At 35.4% G+C, this 14,609-nt stretch overlaps 1 protein-coding gene across 1 annotated transcript in view; it reads left to right on the top strand.

The window, feature by feature from the left end:
* The first annotated feature begins 3,241 nt into the window (after positions 1-3,241).
* The window catches only part of Nf-YA (nuclear factor Y-box A), a 58,210-nt gene continuing 46,842 nt past the window's right edge, over positions 3,242-14,609 (top strand). Inside the window, exon 1 of the mRNA XM_089108350.1 lies at positions 3,242-3,331. The gene's annotated coding sequence lies outside the window, so the exon portion shown is untranslated. The remainder of the gene's footprint in view (positions 3,332-14,609) is intronic.

Genomic DNA, 14,609 nt, shown 5'->3' with positions numbered 1-14,609 from the left:
ACCTTTGTCCCGGAGTTATTACACCTAGAAACAACAAACAAATCGACCTTGAAAAAAGAGGTCATTGACACACTTTGATTACGCAATCAATTTCTCAGAAATCCAGCTCCCCTAGGGACTCTATGCCCATATTAGGACCATAAACCACGTGGTCCTGTCACGAGTCGGACCCCCCTTTCTACTATTGTGGTAGTAATAATGGGGGGGGGGGGGTCAAAAATAGCATTGTCTTGTCCTTGGGTACTGGAAACTCTAGTTCTACATCTGCTTCTGGTATCAAAAATGGGACTTTGTTTGTTTTTGAATTGGTCACCATTTTTGACTTCATATACAGGCCCATCATCTGGGGACAGAGTAGTACCGAAAAATTGCAATAGTAGTAACACGAATTTCCATAAACTATATTAACTATACATAATAAATTTTTGCAATTTCCTTCAGTTTACTAAAATCTATGTATAATTAATATAGGAAAAAAAATGGAAATAATTGAATTTTTACCTGCAATACCTATGAAAATCTACCCCTTTGATTCTTTTTGTTAGGAGATTGGGTACTTTCCCATTATATGGGCACTTCTAAAACGTCAATTTTGGTTAATGCTAATGAAATAAAATAAAATACGATGTAGGCCTATATACAATAATTTATAAACAAATATGGGCTATATATTTGCACATTAGGGGAGGGGGGAGCGTTAAAGCGTAGCATAAATTAAATACGTGACCTAACCTAACCTTGGTACCCTCCCCCCCCTAAACCCCAAAAAACAACAATTTAAATATTGCAAATGCAATGAGAAACCACGCTCTTCAATTTAGATAGCAATTAACCGCTTTGCGAGTCTCCATCACAGCATTCATTCGACTGTCTACAGCCGATGAGCCAGTGCCCACATCATGGGAAAGTACCGGAGATAGTGTATTTTTTTGTGTGGAAATACTCAAGATGTGTGCGAAATAAAACCTATATTTAATGATATTTTTAAATTTTTTAATTAAATGTTATTTTTTAACAATAACTCCTCGTTAGTTTCTTCGCCTAAGTTAGATTAAAATCTTACAGTAAGATTTATTGTATATACGAGTATTTTTAAAACCTAAACACAAAAATAATTTAAAAAAATCGAAAGATTTTCCGATGGAACAACGAAGTTTAGCCGAAATAAAGGCTTATTTGCAGTTCATGTAACATGTATCTGCAAGACTGGTTTGAATAAACGTGAGATATACTTTATTCGTAGAATTTTGAAAACAAATTTGCGCTTTACTGAAAACTGAGCTCGCTTGATTTTTTTTGGTACTTATGTATCTGTAACACACGCAAAAAGTGAAGTTTGGTTACTGCTAATGAAATAAAACAAAATAGGATAAAAATATAATACTTTAGAAACAAATTTCGGCTATATATTCGCACATTAAGGGGGGGGGGGGAGCATAGCATATATTAAATACGTAACCTAACCCAACCGAAGTACCTTTTTCCCCCTAAACCCCAAAAAACAATAGTTTAAGTGTTGTAAACGCAATGACAAACCACGGTTTCCAATCCAATTGCCTATTGAAAGAAACCCGTTTGACTAGTTTCTTAAACCTCTTCCCTATATAATATGGCGCGTGTGTTTCAGATAGTAAATAAGTACCGTTTTTATTTAAGAATTAAAGTTGCAAACTAAAATCAGTTGATTTCGTGGCCAGTAACAGACGACTGAGCCGCATAAATTATTCTTTCACCTTCTGCAGGCTACTTGACGGTTTTTCTGCTCTTAACGCTATTTTGTTGCATAAGTTTCGAGTTTTCAGTAAAGTGTTAGTTTTTCAGAATTCTGCCAATACGGGGAAATACCATGAGTCAATTTATTTGAACTATTTTTACAGATATATGTTGCATAAACTACGAAACAATAATTTTGGTTTATTTTAAGTTCCAACTTCGCTCTTGACTTCCAGCAGAAAAAATTGTATTTTTTTTCAATTAATCACCACGAAATCAATGGCATACCAAGGGGGCAAGGACGACAGCTGTCCACGGATGGAGGCTCAGAGGGGGTGCCAAACTGATTTATTTTTGTCGGTAGAACGATTTACTTTGATTATGGTAGTAATGGTGGACGGATGGAAAGAACTGACATTATTCCCGGGCTCCAAAAATCCTAGCTACACCTCTGCAAGAAGCATAACAAAACTAAATAAGTTAAGTTGTCCCCCAACCTACATATTTGGCTACTCGCTGCGATGGACATACGCCTTTTCATATCCATAGACCAGCGACAATTTTGGGTAAATTTTTCGTTGTTCATATTATTGACTTATGAATAAAGTAAGCATACCACTCGGTGCCTTTTTTATGCTCTTCCCAAATATAATGATCATTTTTGTCGGAGATGAATTTTACCCCCACCCCTACATGTACCAATTCAGGGTATATATTTGCACATTTGGGGGGGGGGGTAAATTTTATTTCTGATGTAAATGAGAGGTAAGTTTAAACTCCCCCCCTAATGTTCAAATATATACCCTGAATTTGTATATATAGGGGTGGGGGTAAAATTCCTTTCCGACAAAAATGATTATTATACTTGGAAAGAGCATAAAAAAGGCATCAAGCGCATGGGCGTAGGCAGCATATTGTCTAGGGGGGGATATTGTCTAGGGGGGTAGTCGATAGTATGATGAAGTTTTATCAACTGCTTTTTCAGCCATATATAATGTAAATTTAAAAGTCTAGGGGGGGCAGCTGTCCCCCCCCTCCCTACGCCCATGATCGAGTGGTATATTTACTTTATTCATAAGTCAATAATATGAATAACGCAAAAATTTACCAAATTTTGACGCATTTGCTCCATTAATATACCCTCCGTACACCTTTAAATTCCCGAAATTAAATAACATTTCTCATTTATATAAATTCAGAAAATTAAAAACCAACAAAGCATCTGACAATTTCTCCACGAAAAATACTGTCTATATGATGACGTAATGCACAGAGTTTCCTTAGGCATTTTATAAATCAAACGGGACGACAACGTAGCTTCAAACCGGACAAAGGAAATTAATCTCAAATGTAAAAAAATAAAAATAAGAAAAACTATTGTTAATTATATATTAGATCGAAAACTGCTTAATTAAGAAATTGAACTCAAACATAAAGTAAAATTGATTAAGAAAGATGAAAAATTGTGAGATCGCTTATGTTTTGGATATTCTCCCACCTCTTCTGTCTGGCTGTTGGCCCGTGATGCATCCAATGTAGTTAGAGGAGAATATCCTATTCGTTGTGTTCAATATCTCGACCAATCGTTTGAAAAAGAGAGGATAGATTAGTGCCCAATGTAAGTCGGCAAATTACCCAGCCTCTAATTCTATTGATCAGCAAAATTCTCAAACAGATTCTAAAACTATAAGCTTCAATCCTGAATGGATCAGAGCCTCTTATTATTTCCTTTTTTCTTAACCAATCTTTAAAATTCTCTTTTAGGCTAAATATTCTCCTCCGAACTTACCTCCTTTACATTTTTTATAATTGGTTTAAAACCGTGTTTGTTTATTATTTTTAAATAACCTCAAAAATTGCAATTAATTAACACCAAAAGGCGTTATTATAATTTTTCCATCTTATTCTTTATTTAAAATTCAGCCAAAGAGGCTGTCTGATGAGAGCTGTAAAAAAGTAGCAAATTACCCAGCCTCTAATTAGCCTATATTAATCAGCAAAAGTGCCAAAACAATAAACTAGCCTATATTCTAAAATTAAGCTACAAACTTCAATCCTGAATCGATCGGAGGCGCTTATTATTTCTTGTTTTTTCTTAACCAATATTTAAAATTCCCTTTTAGGCTCATTTTCTTTTCTTCATGTAGACTAGCCTAGCTTGGATCTTGGATACGGCTATGGGCCTAGGCAAACTTGGCAGGACGACTCAGCCAACCTTTTAACGGCGGGTTGCAGATCAAAAAATCCACTTAGCCTACTAACGAGAGGCTGTTGAATGGATCAGAGGCTTTTAGACAGGGGCGTCAATTGGGGAGAGGCTTTTGCCTCCTACATTTTTGATCCCCTCCAGACATTGAAAACCTTTCATGGGTACTTTAGTTGGGAAATGATTTTTTTTTTTGCATTTTCGTTAAAAAAACTACAAATTTGGGTAGGGCTAGTCGAACCTAGTGGGCCTATCAGCCAACTTTTTAACGGCTGATTTAAAGATTACAAAATCCAACTTACTAACGAGAGGCTGTTGAATGGATCAGAGGCTCTTAGGCAGGTGCGTCAATTGGAGGAGGGACTGTTACTTCCCAGATTTGGTCATTTCTATCCCCTAGATTTTGAAAATGCAGTGTTTTGTATTTTATTGGAAAGGTCTTAATTAGGTAGGCCTAATGTCTCATAAAAGCCTTTTTTGGTACTTGTCAATTAGATGGGCCTCTCTAAAAAGTCAAGTTTGGTTAATGCTAATGAAATAAAACAAAATAAGATGAAACTATAATAGTTTAGAAACAAATTTGGGCTATATATTTTCACATTAGGGGGGGGGGGGTAAAGCATACCATAAATTAAATACGTAACCTAACCTAGGTACCTTTTTTCCCCCTAAACCCAAAAAAGTTTAAATATTGTAAACGCAATGACAACCACGGTTTGCAATCCAATTCTCTATTGAAAGAAACCCGTTTGACTAGTTTCTTAAGCATCTTTCGTATATAACATTTCGCGTGGGTTCCAGCCAAGTTACAAGTACCCCTCTTTTTTGCGAATTTGTCAGAAATGTACTTGATTATTTCTTGGGATTCTGCCTCCTCTAGCCTTTGGTAGGAGGTAGGGATTCTGCCTCCTCTAGCCATCTGTCGAAACTATCTTTATCCAAAACTATTTAGGTCATGATCCATTTGTTTCTATTCACAAAAACATAGGGGGGTGGGTAAAACTTATTTTTCTAAATTTAGAGGGAGGATTTTTAATTTTTTGAACGAACGTAATATAAAAAAAAACGTTTTTCAATGAAAATACCCCCTAACAAGGTGCTTTTCGAAGTCGAGGGGGGCAAAACGTTTAAGGGGCACATGCCCTCTCCCCCAAATGACACCACTATCATGTTTGAGGTTATAACCTGTTGTTTGTGTTTGGATAAACACATTTAATTAAGCGGTATTTCCGTGATTAGTACTGTCCAACTCATAAAAACTCTTTAATTTATTTTTATATTCGTTTTTAGGTAAATTGAATCCCTACTCCCCTATCCACCCTAATGACTGGACACGGTGGCCCCATGCTCAAGGCCATATCCAGGGGTACGGCCGTGAGGTCGTATCCGACTTGTTAAAATCGTAACAAAATTGAATATAACAATTTTTTGATGGGTTTTTTAATTTTTTTTGTAAAACCCCCCACAATTTTTTTTGTTTCCCCCCCTCTTATTAAAAAAAATCCTTGATACGGCCCGGCTAATGCTAAATAGTAATTTTGCTATTTTGTTTTTGTTTTTCTTTTTTGTACTTATTTCTGAATAACGGTTGGTTCATGATGCCAATTGGAAAAACAAAAAACAAACAATTATTCAGACATTACGGGGGGGGAGGCCTGGATTTCAATTAAAGTGGAAGCGAATATAAAAGTTACTTAAGTTAAGGGTATTTTGTCTTATAGCCACCACACTCAAGATCTTGTATCGCGAACATGAGACAATAACCGGTTTTCATGGTCTTTATACCAGACAATATTAGCTTCGGCTCGGTGGGAAACTACATTGTAGTTTTTTTTTCAATTAAATATTTAGTTGGTATTTTGGTTAGGTTAGTTTAGGTTATGTATTTTATATAGCCTATTGCTGTCTGGGCGGCCCCCCTTCCATAATTTTTTGTTCTAGCTTTCATAATTTTGTTGATAAAGCATTATATTTTCATCATATTTTGTTTTATTTCATTAGCATTAACCAAACTACACTTCTCGACAGAACTTGAGTGTGGTGGCTATAAGACACAAGTACCAAATAAAGTTTTTCTGATCTTAGTCAAATGAGAATTTTGTTGTTTAGATCTAGTTCGAGTAAAAAGAGAGGTAATATTACCAAAATTACGTTAATTTTCAAATAATAAATTTCAAAGTGTAGATTTGCTTTTGATCAGCTTGAATATAGTGAAGTATCTTCTCATATTTGTAAAATATATTAGCTGACGAAATGGGATAACTGAGACACGGGATTCTCTCCAAGCACAAAAGAACAGACTTTGCCTATTTTGAAGAAAAAAATAAGTCAAAATAGTTTGAAGGTTTTAAGAGTTCCCGTAACTACTATAATCTTGTTATCTTCAACTGAAATACTAGCCAAGTGCTGATAAATTTGCAAGAAACTTCCTCTGGACATTTTATTTCAGTTTATATAAGTTCTCACATTATCTCTCCCCTTGCGGGTACCAATTCAAAAAACCGTACAGGGGGGATGGTAGGACTTTTTTTTACATTAAAAAAGGAAGGGAACTTATGTATTATACCAAACACACTCGAGAAGTGATGCTAGGTTAATAATAATGATATATACCAGGATATGATGAAAATATAATGCTTAGTAGCACGATTATGGAAACTACAACAGAGAATTATGGAAAGCAGGCCAACCAGAACGCATTATATTAAATACTAACCAAAATACCAACTATATTACTACTATATTAAATATTAAATATTTAACTATATTAAATATATATATATATATATAAACAACTATATTAAATATTTAATTAAAATGTACCTGCAACGTAGATTTAAACTGAGACTAAGCTAATTGTTTCTGAATACAAGACAGCTATAAACCGGTTATTGTCTGATATAGCAGAACCAAATTCTCGAGTGTGTTTGGTATAATACGTAAGTACCAAAAGAAGACAAAAGAAGGTATTTTTCCAAATAGCGACGAAGACCACACTGCCTTTCCATCATAAACAATAAGTAGAACAACAGGGAAATTTTTATGAAAGACAGTGGAATGCAACCTTGCATGATAATTTCAACCCTATGATCAAGGTCCATCCTTAGCCAAACAAACAAAGAGAATAAAAAAAAATTTAAAAGAAACTAACACTAACATACAATCGTTAAAACTGAAAAGTTTTAAAAAAAAAATGTTTTAAAACAGCCCTAATATCATTACTTCAAGGAAGTTCAACCAGGACTGTTTTTTATTCTCTTCGTTTGTTTTGCTGAGGACGACCTTGGATATAGGGTCGAAATATTCATTTAAAAGTTGCGTACCACTGTCTTGCATAAAAAATTTCCCTTTTGTTCTACTTATTGTTTAAGGTATTTTTCAATTACTAGGTGAAGGGGGCATTTTTTTGTTTGCTTCAATTTTGTCAAAAAGTTCTAAGAAATGTGTTTTTAAGCTTTAGAGAGGAGGCACCCTAATTGGCGCCCCTGTCCCCTTGGTATAGGAATACTGGCACAGTTCGTAAATTTGATGTTTTGTATGTATTAGCTGCAAAGTTGACCATACTCCACAGAAAGTTATTCCAGTATTTTCTCGATTTTCACCATATCATTATTTAATTAATTTTTTTGTGTTAATTGAACTGTATTTTTTTTCTACTTTCCATTGCTCCACTTCGGTCAGTGCATGACATGGATTAAAACTAAGTTATTATTATTGTTACTTCTAAGTAGTTTGAAAAAATGTAAAGGTTTAATTTTTATGACATTTAGTACTGTTTTAAATTCACTTTTATTTTTTTATTAATCTGAAGTACTGTCAACTAAGATAATGCTTTTTTGATAAAGATTTTATTCAAACATGGCTGTCAGTAGCTATATGTAAGCCAAATTCCTATTTTATATCTCATAAAACTACAAAATATCTAAGTCAACAAAAAAACATGAGTATAGAACTGGATTATTGATCAATTACAAATTGAAACGATGCGTAATATAGTAACATAAAACGGCAAGAAACCTTGAATTTGATAACAGAGGATGGGGAAAGTAGAAAAATAAAGATTTATTTAACACTCTTAAAATGTGTAAACTGAAAAAACAGAGAAAACTGAGAAATGTAGTTGTGCTAAGCACGGCAGCACATACTTTTTTTGGTACTTACGCATTATATGAGCCTTTCTAAAAAGTCAAGTTTGGTTAATGCTAATGAAGTAGAATAAAATAGGATGAATATATAATAGTTTAGAAACAAATTTGGCCTATATATTTGCACGTTAAGGGGGGGGGGGGGGGGGGGAAAATTGTAGCAAATATTAAATACGTAACTAATCTAATCTAGGGACCTTCCCCCCTCCCCTAAACCCCAAAAAACAAGAATTTAAAAATTTGTAACGCAATGAAAACCAAGCTTTGCATTGCATATCTGTATAGCGGTTTCTTGAGTTAACCTATCTGGTGGGGTTTTCGTGATTGGTTTCATTGTAAAGGCCCATATAATGCGTAAGTACCCTTTTTTGCCCATTTTTTTACTTTTTTCGAAAAAATTCAAGACTGCATCTGAGGGGCTCAAATTGGGGACAGGGGGAATTCTTCCCTTAGTTTTTTTCGTCTCCCCCCTAGACGTTCAAGAGTACCTTTTGGGGGCATTTTCTTTGAAAATAACTTTTTTTGTACTTTCATTGAAAAGTTAAAAAAAATATCTCATTTGATTTTGAAAAATTCTCCCCTCCCCCTTACGTTTTTTTTAAATTGATGTCACTGCTGCCTCCTCTTTTATGCAGGCTACTGTAATAGTTTTTATTCAAATGCGAACATCTGGTAGCCAGGTGAACATATATTTGAAAATAAGACATAAAATAAATAAATCATAAAATTTTATTCCGTTCTAAAATTTAACTACTAAAAAAACTCTTATTTTGTTTTTATCAACATGAATTTATTAAATTTTCGGTCATTAGTGCCTTTAATTTTAGCTGCTTTTTTGCTAATTTGTTCTAAGTTGTTTAGAATTGTATTTATTTTTATCCATTTTACCCATGTAGAGCGCCATTGGCAAAAATATGGTGTTTGACCACTTCTGAAACATGCTAAGGAAATGAAACTGGTACCATTAAATTCCTTATTTATGTTATTTCCTTGAGGCCCTTGGTCCGCGAGAACAGGGGTTCGAGTCCTGGTGTCGCTGGCTATTTGCTTTGACCGGAAGTCAGTGACGTGACTGTAAGCTCGGTCAGAGTAGATCCATTTCTAAACGGGCACCTTGAAGAATTTGGGGAAGGTAAACAGGAAGGGTGCCTGGGCTTCAAAAAGCCCAGGATTGCTGCCCCCCCCCCCATTGCACTTTCTGACCAAAGGGTCATAAAACGGAGATCAGCACCGCCGGTAGGGATCGTAAAATCCAATACCGTATTCTTACCTTTACCTTATATTATTTCCAAATATCGTAGTCACTTCTCTGACAGTGTATCTCCCCTCCTGATGGTCCCAGATATAGGCCTAATAATATGTATCTACATTAAGTAAATCCCTTGATTCGTCATAGGTTCTTTGTTCAAACGGGTTTCTGTAGCCCCAACCTGATGAAATTTAGTTTCGCCTGGGTAAATCACAATGGAATGTGGATAAAGTATTATTTGAAATGATTTTAAAAAGTGGATATCAATGGAACGAAACATGACAATCTGATGAATACAAACATTCTGCATATTATAGAGCAAGAATTTCATCATTTTAGATTTTTCTCTTTGTTTACGTAATTTTTAGGGGCTTTTACTAGGACCTTCAAGAGGGGGAGGGGGGGGGGGGGTGCATCGTCAGAAAAATGACATAACATTTGGAAGCAGCACAATATAAGGAACCTAATAGTAATACTTTTTCCTTTTTGTATGTTTTGGTCAGAAGCGGACAACTACTATACTTTTTTAAGATATATCGCAAATGAATGGAAAAGAAATAAATTTAAAACTGGTTTTAACCAACTAAACGGTCAGATTTATAGCTCTTTTACAGCAACATTATTCAGTTAATAATTTAAAGTAAAATTTATTTGTTTTAGTTGTTATTTAGGAACGTGAATGAAACACTACTGTTGCCCAAAACACTCATATTTCTAATATTTAAAAGTATAAAAGTGTTTTTTAAGAGTTAAGATAAAAACTGTGATTGTCTTTTTACTAACCTTCATGCTATTTCGAAGAACGGATCAGCCCATAACCGTAGTCATGGTCAAACTCTTTTTGTACGTTTTCTGCGTAGTTGTATAGTTCTGGATCATGCGGAACAAATTGAGCTCTCGACCTGATGGGTCATAATGTTCCAATTGGTAAGCAGTTAAATAAATTTCTTGTTGGACCTTTTTTGATTGCGGCTTTTTACCTAAACGAGTCCTATAAACACATGAATAGATTACTCGCAGTATTTGTCCATTTTCTCAGGGGTCCCCCAAGGTGCTCTTCCATATACCGTATTTGTAATTTTTTTTTCACTTTTCCTGCGTACTTGTATGGTTCTGCATTATGCGGAACAAATTGAGCTTTCGACCTGATGGGTCATAGTAGGCCTTTCTTTCCAATTGGTAAGCAGTTAAAAAAATTTCTCGTTAGATATTTTTTGATTGCGTTCCAACCGACTTCTTCCTTTAAATACATGGACATTTACTCGTGGTATTTACCTATTTTCTCAGGGGTCCCCCAAGGTGCTCTTCTGCCTACCATATCCGTCCTTCTTGTTTAACGTTTCCTGCCTAGTTGTATGGTTCTGCGTCATGCTGCAATTTAATACAAAATGCAGCAATTGACATCATGGAAGATGACCAATTCTTCAAAGCAGTAAAATAGATGAGTCATATGAGAATTTTGGAAATATTGTGTAGCCTACTTAAAAATTTAACTTTTTATGCTCAATGTCAGGTACATATCTGGGGGTGCGGCAAGGTCGTTTGAACTGCCTCCCCTCGTAACGTCCATATTTTACGACTGTTCTTAAATTTTTCCAAGGGTTTTGACCAACTTGACAGAGCTGAAATGGGATGATCATTCCCAAAACAGATTCCTGCATACATGGGGGGTATGGGGGGATAGAGAAAAGCCAGGGGGTTGAAAAACCTAAAAAAAAAATCTTCAGAATTTCCCAGAACGTACTTCTGATTTTTTTTGGGGGGTGGGGGGGATGGAATCCAATGGTTACTGAAGTGTATTTTGTCAAAGATCTGAAATTTTCAAATTTCCAAGGGGACAGGTCGAGGCCGTACCCAGGATTTTTTTCCGAGTGGGTTTTACTAAAAAAAATTCGTGGGTGGGGTTACACAAAAAAACTAAAAAAAACGCATAGGCTACAGAATTTGTTTATATCCATTTCTGTTACGTTTTTACGAGTCAGACAATTTTTGGAGGGGGGGGATTTGAAACGGGTAACTCCCCTGGATAGGGGCCTGGGACAGATCCTTCAAACCCCCAAAAACCTCTTTTATGTGCAGCTATGCATATATGTTATATAAGTGTGCAAGTTTAGTTTCAGTGGGTCTTACCATAGTTCAGGGATTTTTCTAAAATTTAGGAATATTTTTACCGAGAAGTAGTCTTTCACGAATTTATGGATTTGGTTACCCACACTTTCCGTCAATAGACATGTAAAAATCGTCTTTTTCAAGGTAAGCTAAAAAATAAAAATAAAAAAAAAAATAAAAAAAGACTTCCCACGGGAAGAATTTTCTCATCAACCGCCTTCTCCCTTTTAATGTTTCAATCTGCTTAACCTATGCTATGCTGCATGCTCTCTTACATGTTCCCAATCTTGGATTAATTTTATCCTATATATTTTAGGGGGGATTTTTCCAAGGCCGTACCCAGGTTTTTTTCGGAGGGGGTTTTACTAAAAAAAAATTCGGGGGGGGGGGGGTTAGACAATAAAACACATACAAAAATTTTTTATATCCATTTTTGTTACGTTTTCACGAGTCAGACGAAGATCTCGGGGCGGGGGGGTCAAACCGGATACCCCCCCCCCCTGGATACGGCCCTGGATTTGTCCATACCGCGCTTAATGTTTAGTTGCCAGCTGCTTAAAGTTTTTTAACGCGCAGGTTTAATTTTAGCGAATTTCGTGATGCTTTCAAGCAGTATTAACAAGCTTATTCCTCAAAAGAAGTTTTTCAAAGAATAAAGAATAGTAAAGAGCTGCATTAAACCAAAGACGGTCAGAAATACAGCAAAATAATAATTCAAGCATAAAACGAACATAATGACTATCAATAAATAAATAAAGCCTAAAACGAGCAGAAATTACAATAAATAATCAATTCAAACTTAAAACGAACTGAAATTATCACAAACAAGAGCAGGGCTAACGCTCCCATGCAGGGGCGTAATTTGCTATAGGTGAGGGGGCAGCTACCACCCAGATTTTAGCCCCCCCCCTCCCAGCTGAAATTCATCGTCTTAAAAAATCTCGTCAGAACTAATGTAAGTCTATATAATTCAAGCATTCACAGAAACCGATCAGTTTTCTGAATCGTGCAGTGGGTAATCTCGCGAATTTGAAGAACCGTCGTTTCGCTTCGGTCGATTAGTAAACAATCTCTTTCTTTACAATGTTTTTCTTCTTGAAATAAAACTGATCATTTTCACTCGGTTTGAGACAATCGGTTCCAGCTTTTCCTCCCCTAGGATTTTGACGAAATTACGCTCCTCCATCACTGCATTCATTCGACTGTCTATAGCCGAAGTGCCCATATAATGGGAAAGTACCCTTAATTTCTTATTTGATTTTATTTCTGCTTGTCTTTGGTCTAACATAGCTCTTTACTTTTTTTTTGAAAAACTTGGTTTGTGAAAAAAGTATTTTTTACATTAATTTCTCTTTGGTTTTAGTTGACATCGTTTTTTATTGGTTATCAAAAAGCTCTTTTTTGTTTTTTCCCTGATGAATCAAGACTGGCTTGCTGTCTATATTTTAGACAAGATTTTTGCAACAAATTCTAATAATAGTTGTGTTATAGAACTTGGATGGATGGAAACGGTGAATACTACCAAAATAAATGATTTGAAAATCTACATAATCTTCGGGCTTCTACGGGGCTGAAACTATTCTGACCACCGTCAATCGACCATCGTTCATCATCATGTCACAACACATATTAATCGACCATCTGCCCTGACCGTCTGCCCTTTGAGGGCAGATAACTCCCTTAACTGTTCCCAAAATATGGTAGATACACTCTTTTGATAACCTTGGTTGCACATAACATCTTTTGAATTAGGCCAACACCCCCTCCCCCTTAAGGTGCCCTGAAAGTTTCAATATAGTAATCTTAGCCGTTTTTTAGATATTGCTTATACGTTCATTTTGACAATCTGGATGAACACAAATTGTTTTTATTTAGTTCAACATCCCCCTAAACATATTGGGTCTGCTTTTGATTCCCATGCTAATGCTCCATACTGCTGTGCGTAGGCTAATCCAACGTAAATCATAATATAAACGAGAGAGGGGGGACGCATTCGTGCTACCCATGCTAAAATGTAGTTTTCTCCAGTTCTTGAGATGGATGGCGGAAAACTTCTCGCCAAGGGTTTTTTTTAAACTGTAGTGGTTCCAATGATGTCGGTCATTCCAGCGATATTCTCGTTTATTTCGCTCTACCACCATTTTTGAGGGTTTTCAACCTCCTTCCTGAAATTTCCATGAAGTTTGTTATTTCATTACTTTTTACATTTAAGCTTGAGGTATGTATTCCCTCTGAAACAAGCAATTTTGCGACAAGCAAGCATCTGTATCTTATGTATCTGTATGAGGGATTTCATTGGAAATCCCTCATACAGATACTGAGGTCCATTCAGTCTGAGGTCCATCCATAGACCGAGCCAGAATTATAGTATTACGTAGACTGTTTCTTAGAGAAGAACCTAAACTTGCTTACAGAATGGGAAGTTTGACGATTCTCAACCAATTTTCCAAATATTTTCTATCTAAAAAAACCTGTGCACTAAGTTTCAAACTTTAGTTTGGAAGTCTCTAAATATATGGAACCCTCTAAATATGTCAGCTATGGAATGCCAGCAAAAATTTTGTCTTTCAGTAATGTATTAAAACCGAAGGAGAGCAGAAAAATAAAACAGCAAAACTTCCACAGTAAAAATAAACTTAAAATAGAGAAGGTACTTACGTGTTTTTCTGACCACCCTCAAGAAGTGAAGTTAGGTTAATCATAATGAAATATACGTAAATATGATCAAAATATAATACTTTAGAAACGAAATTATGGAAACTACAACAGAGAATTATGGAAAGCAGGCCGCCCTGAAGGCATTGTATTAATATCTAACCTACTCTGTATATTAAATATTTAATTAAAATATACCTGCATAGTAGTTTATTCTACTAAGGGTAAGCTAATAGCTAATTATCTGAGAGTACATACATAAAAAACGGTTTTAAACAAATCGAACTTCTTGAGTGTGGTCGGGATAACACGTAGCATAAGTACCATAGAGAATAGTTACCATTCTTGAATCAGTATCAATTGTTGATTATTTACATTTTAAAATGTATTAATTTTTTGGTTACAATGGGTTGTTAGTTGCTCTATACTAAGTTGCAGATTGCCGCAACTGCGATTATCCTGTTTTATCAACAAAAAATTACGCTCTCTTAAATTAGAATTGCTGAAGTTGACTGAAATTCCAGTTTTTCTA

The sequence above is a fragment of the Artemia sp. Qi Xiang Cuo genome, chromosome 2 (genome assembly GCF_049724085.1).
Source record: "Artemia sp. Qi Xiang Cuo chromosome 2, ASM4972408v1, whole genome shotgun sequence".
NCBI classification, from domain to species: domain Eukaryota; kingdom Metazoa; phylum Arthropoda; class Branchiopoda; order Anostraca; family Artemiidae; genus Artemia; species Artemia sp. Qi Xiang Cuo.
Note: the sequence above shows the minus strand (reverse complement) of the source record. Positions and strands in the feature narration are given on the sequence as shown.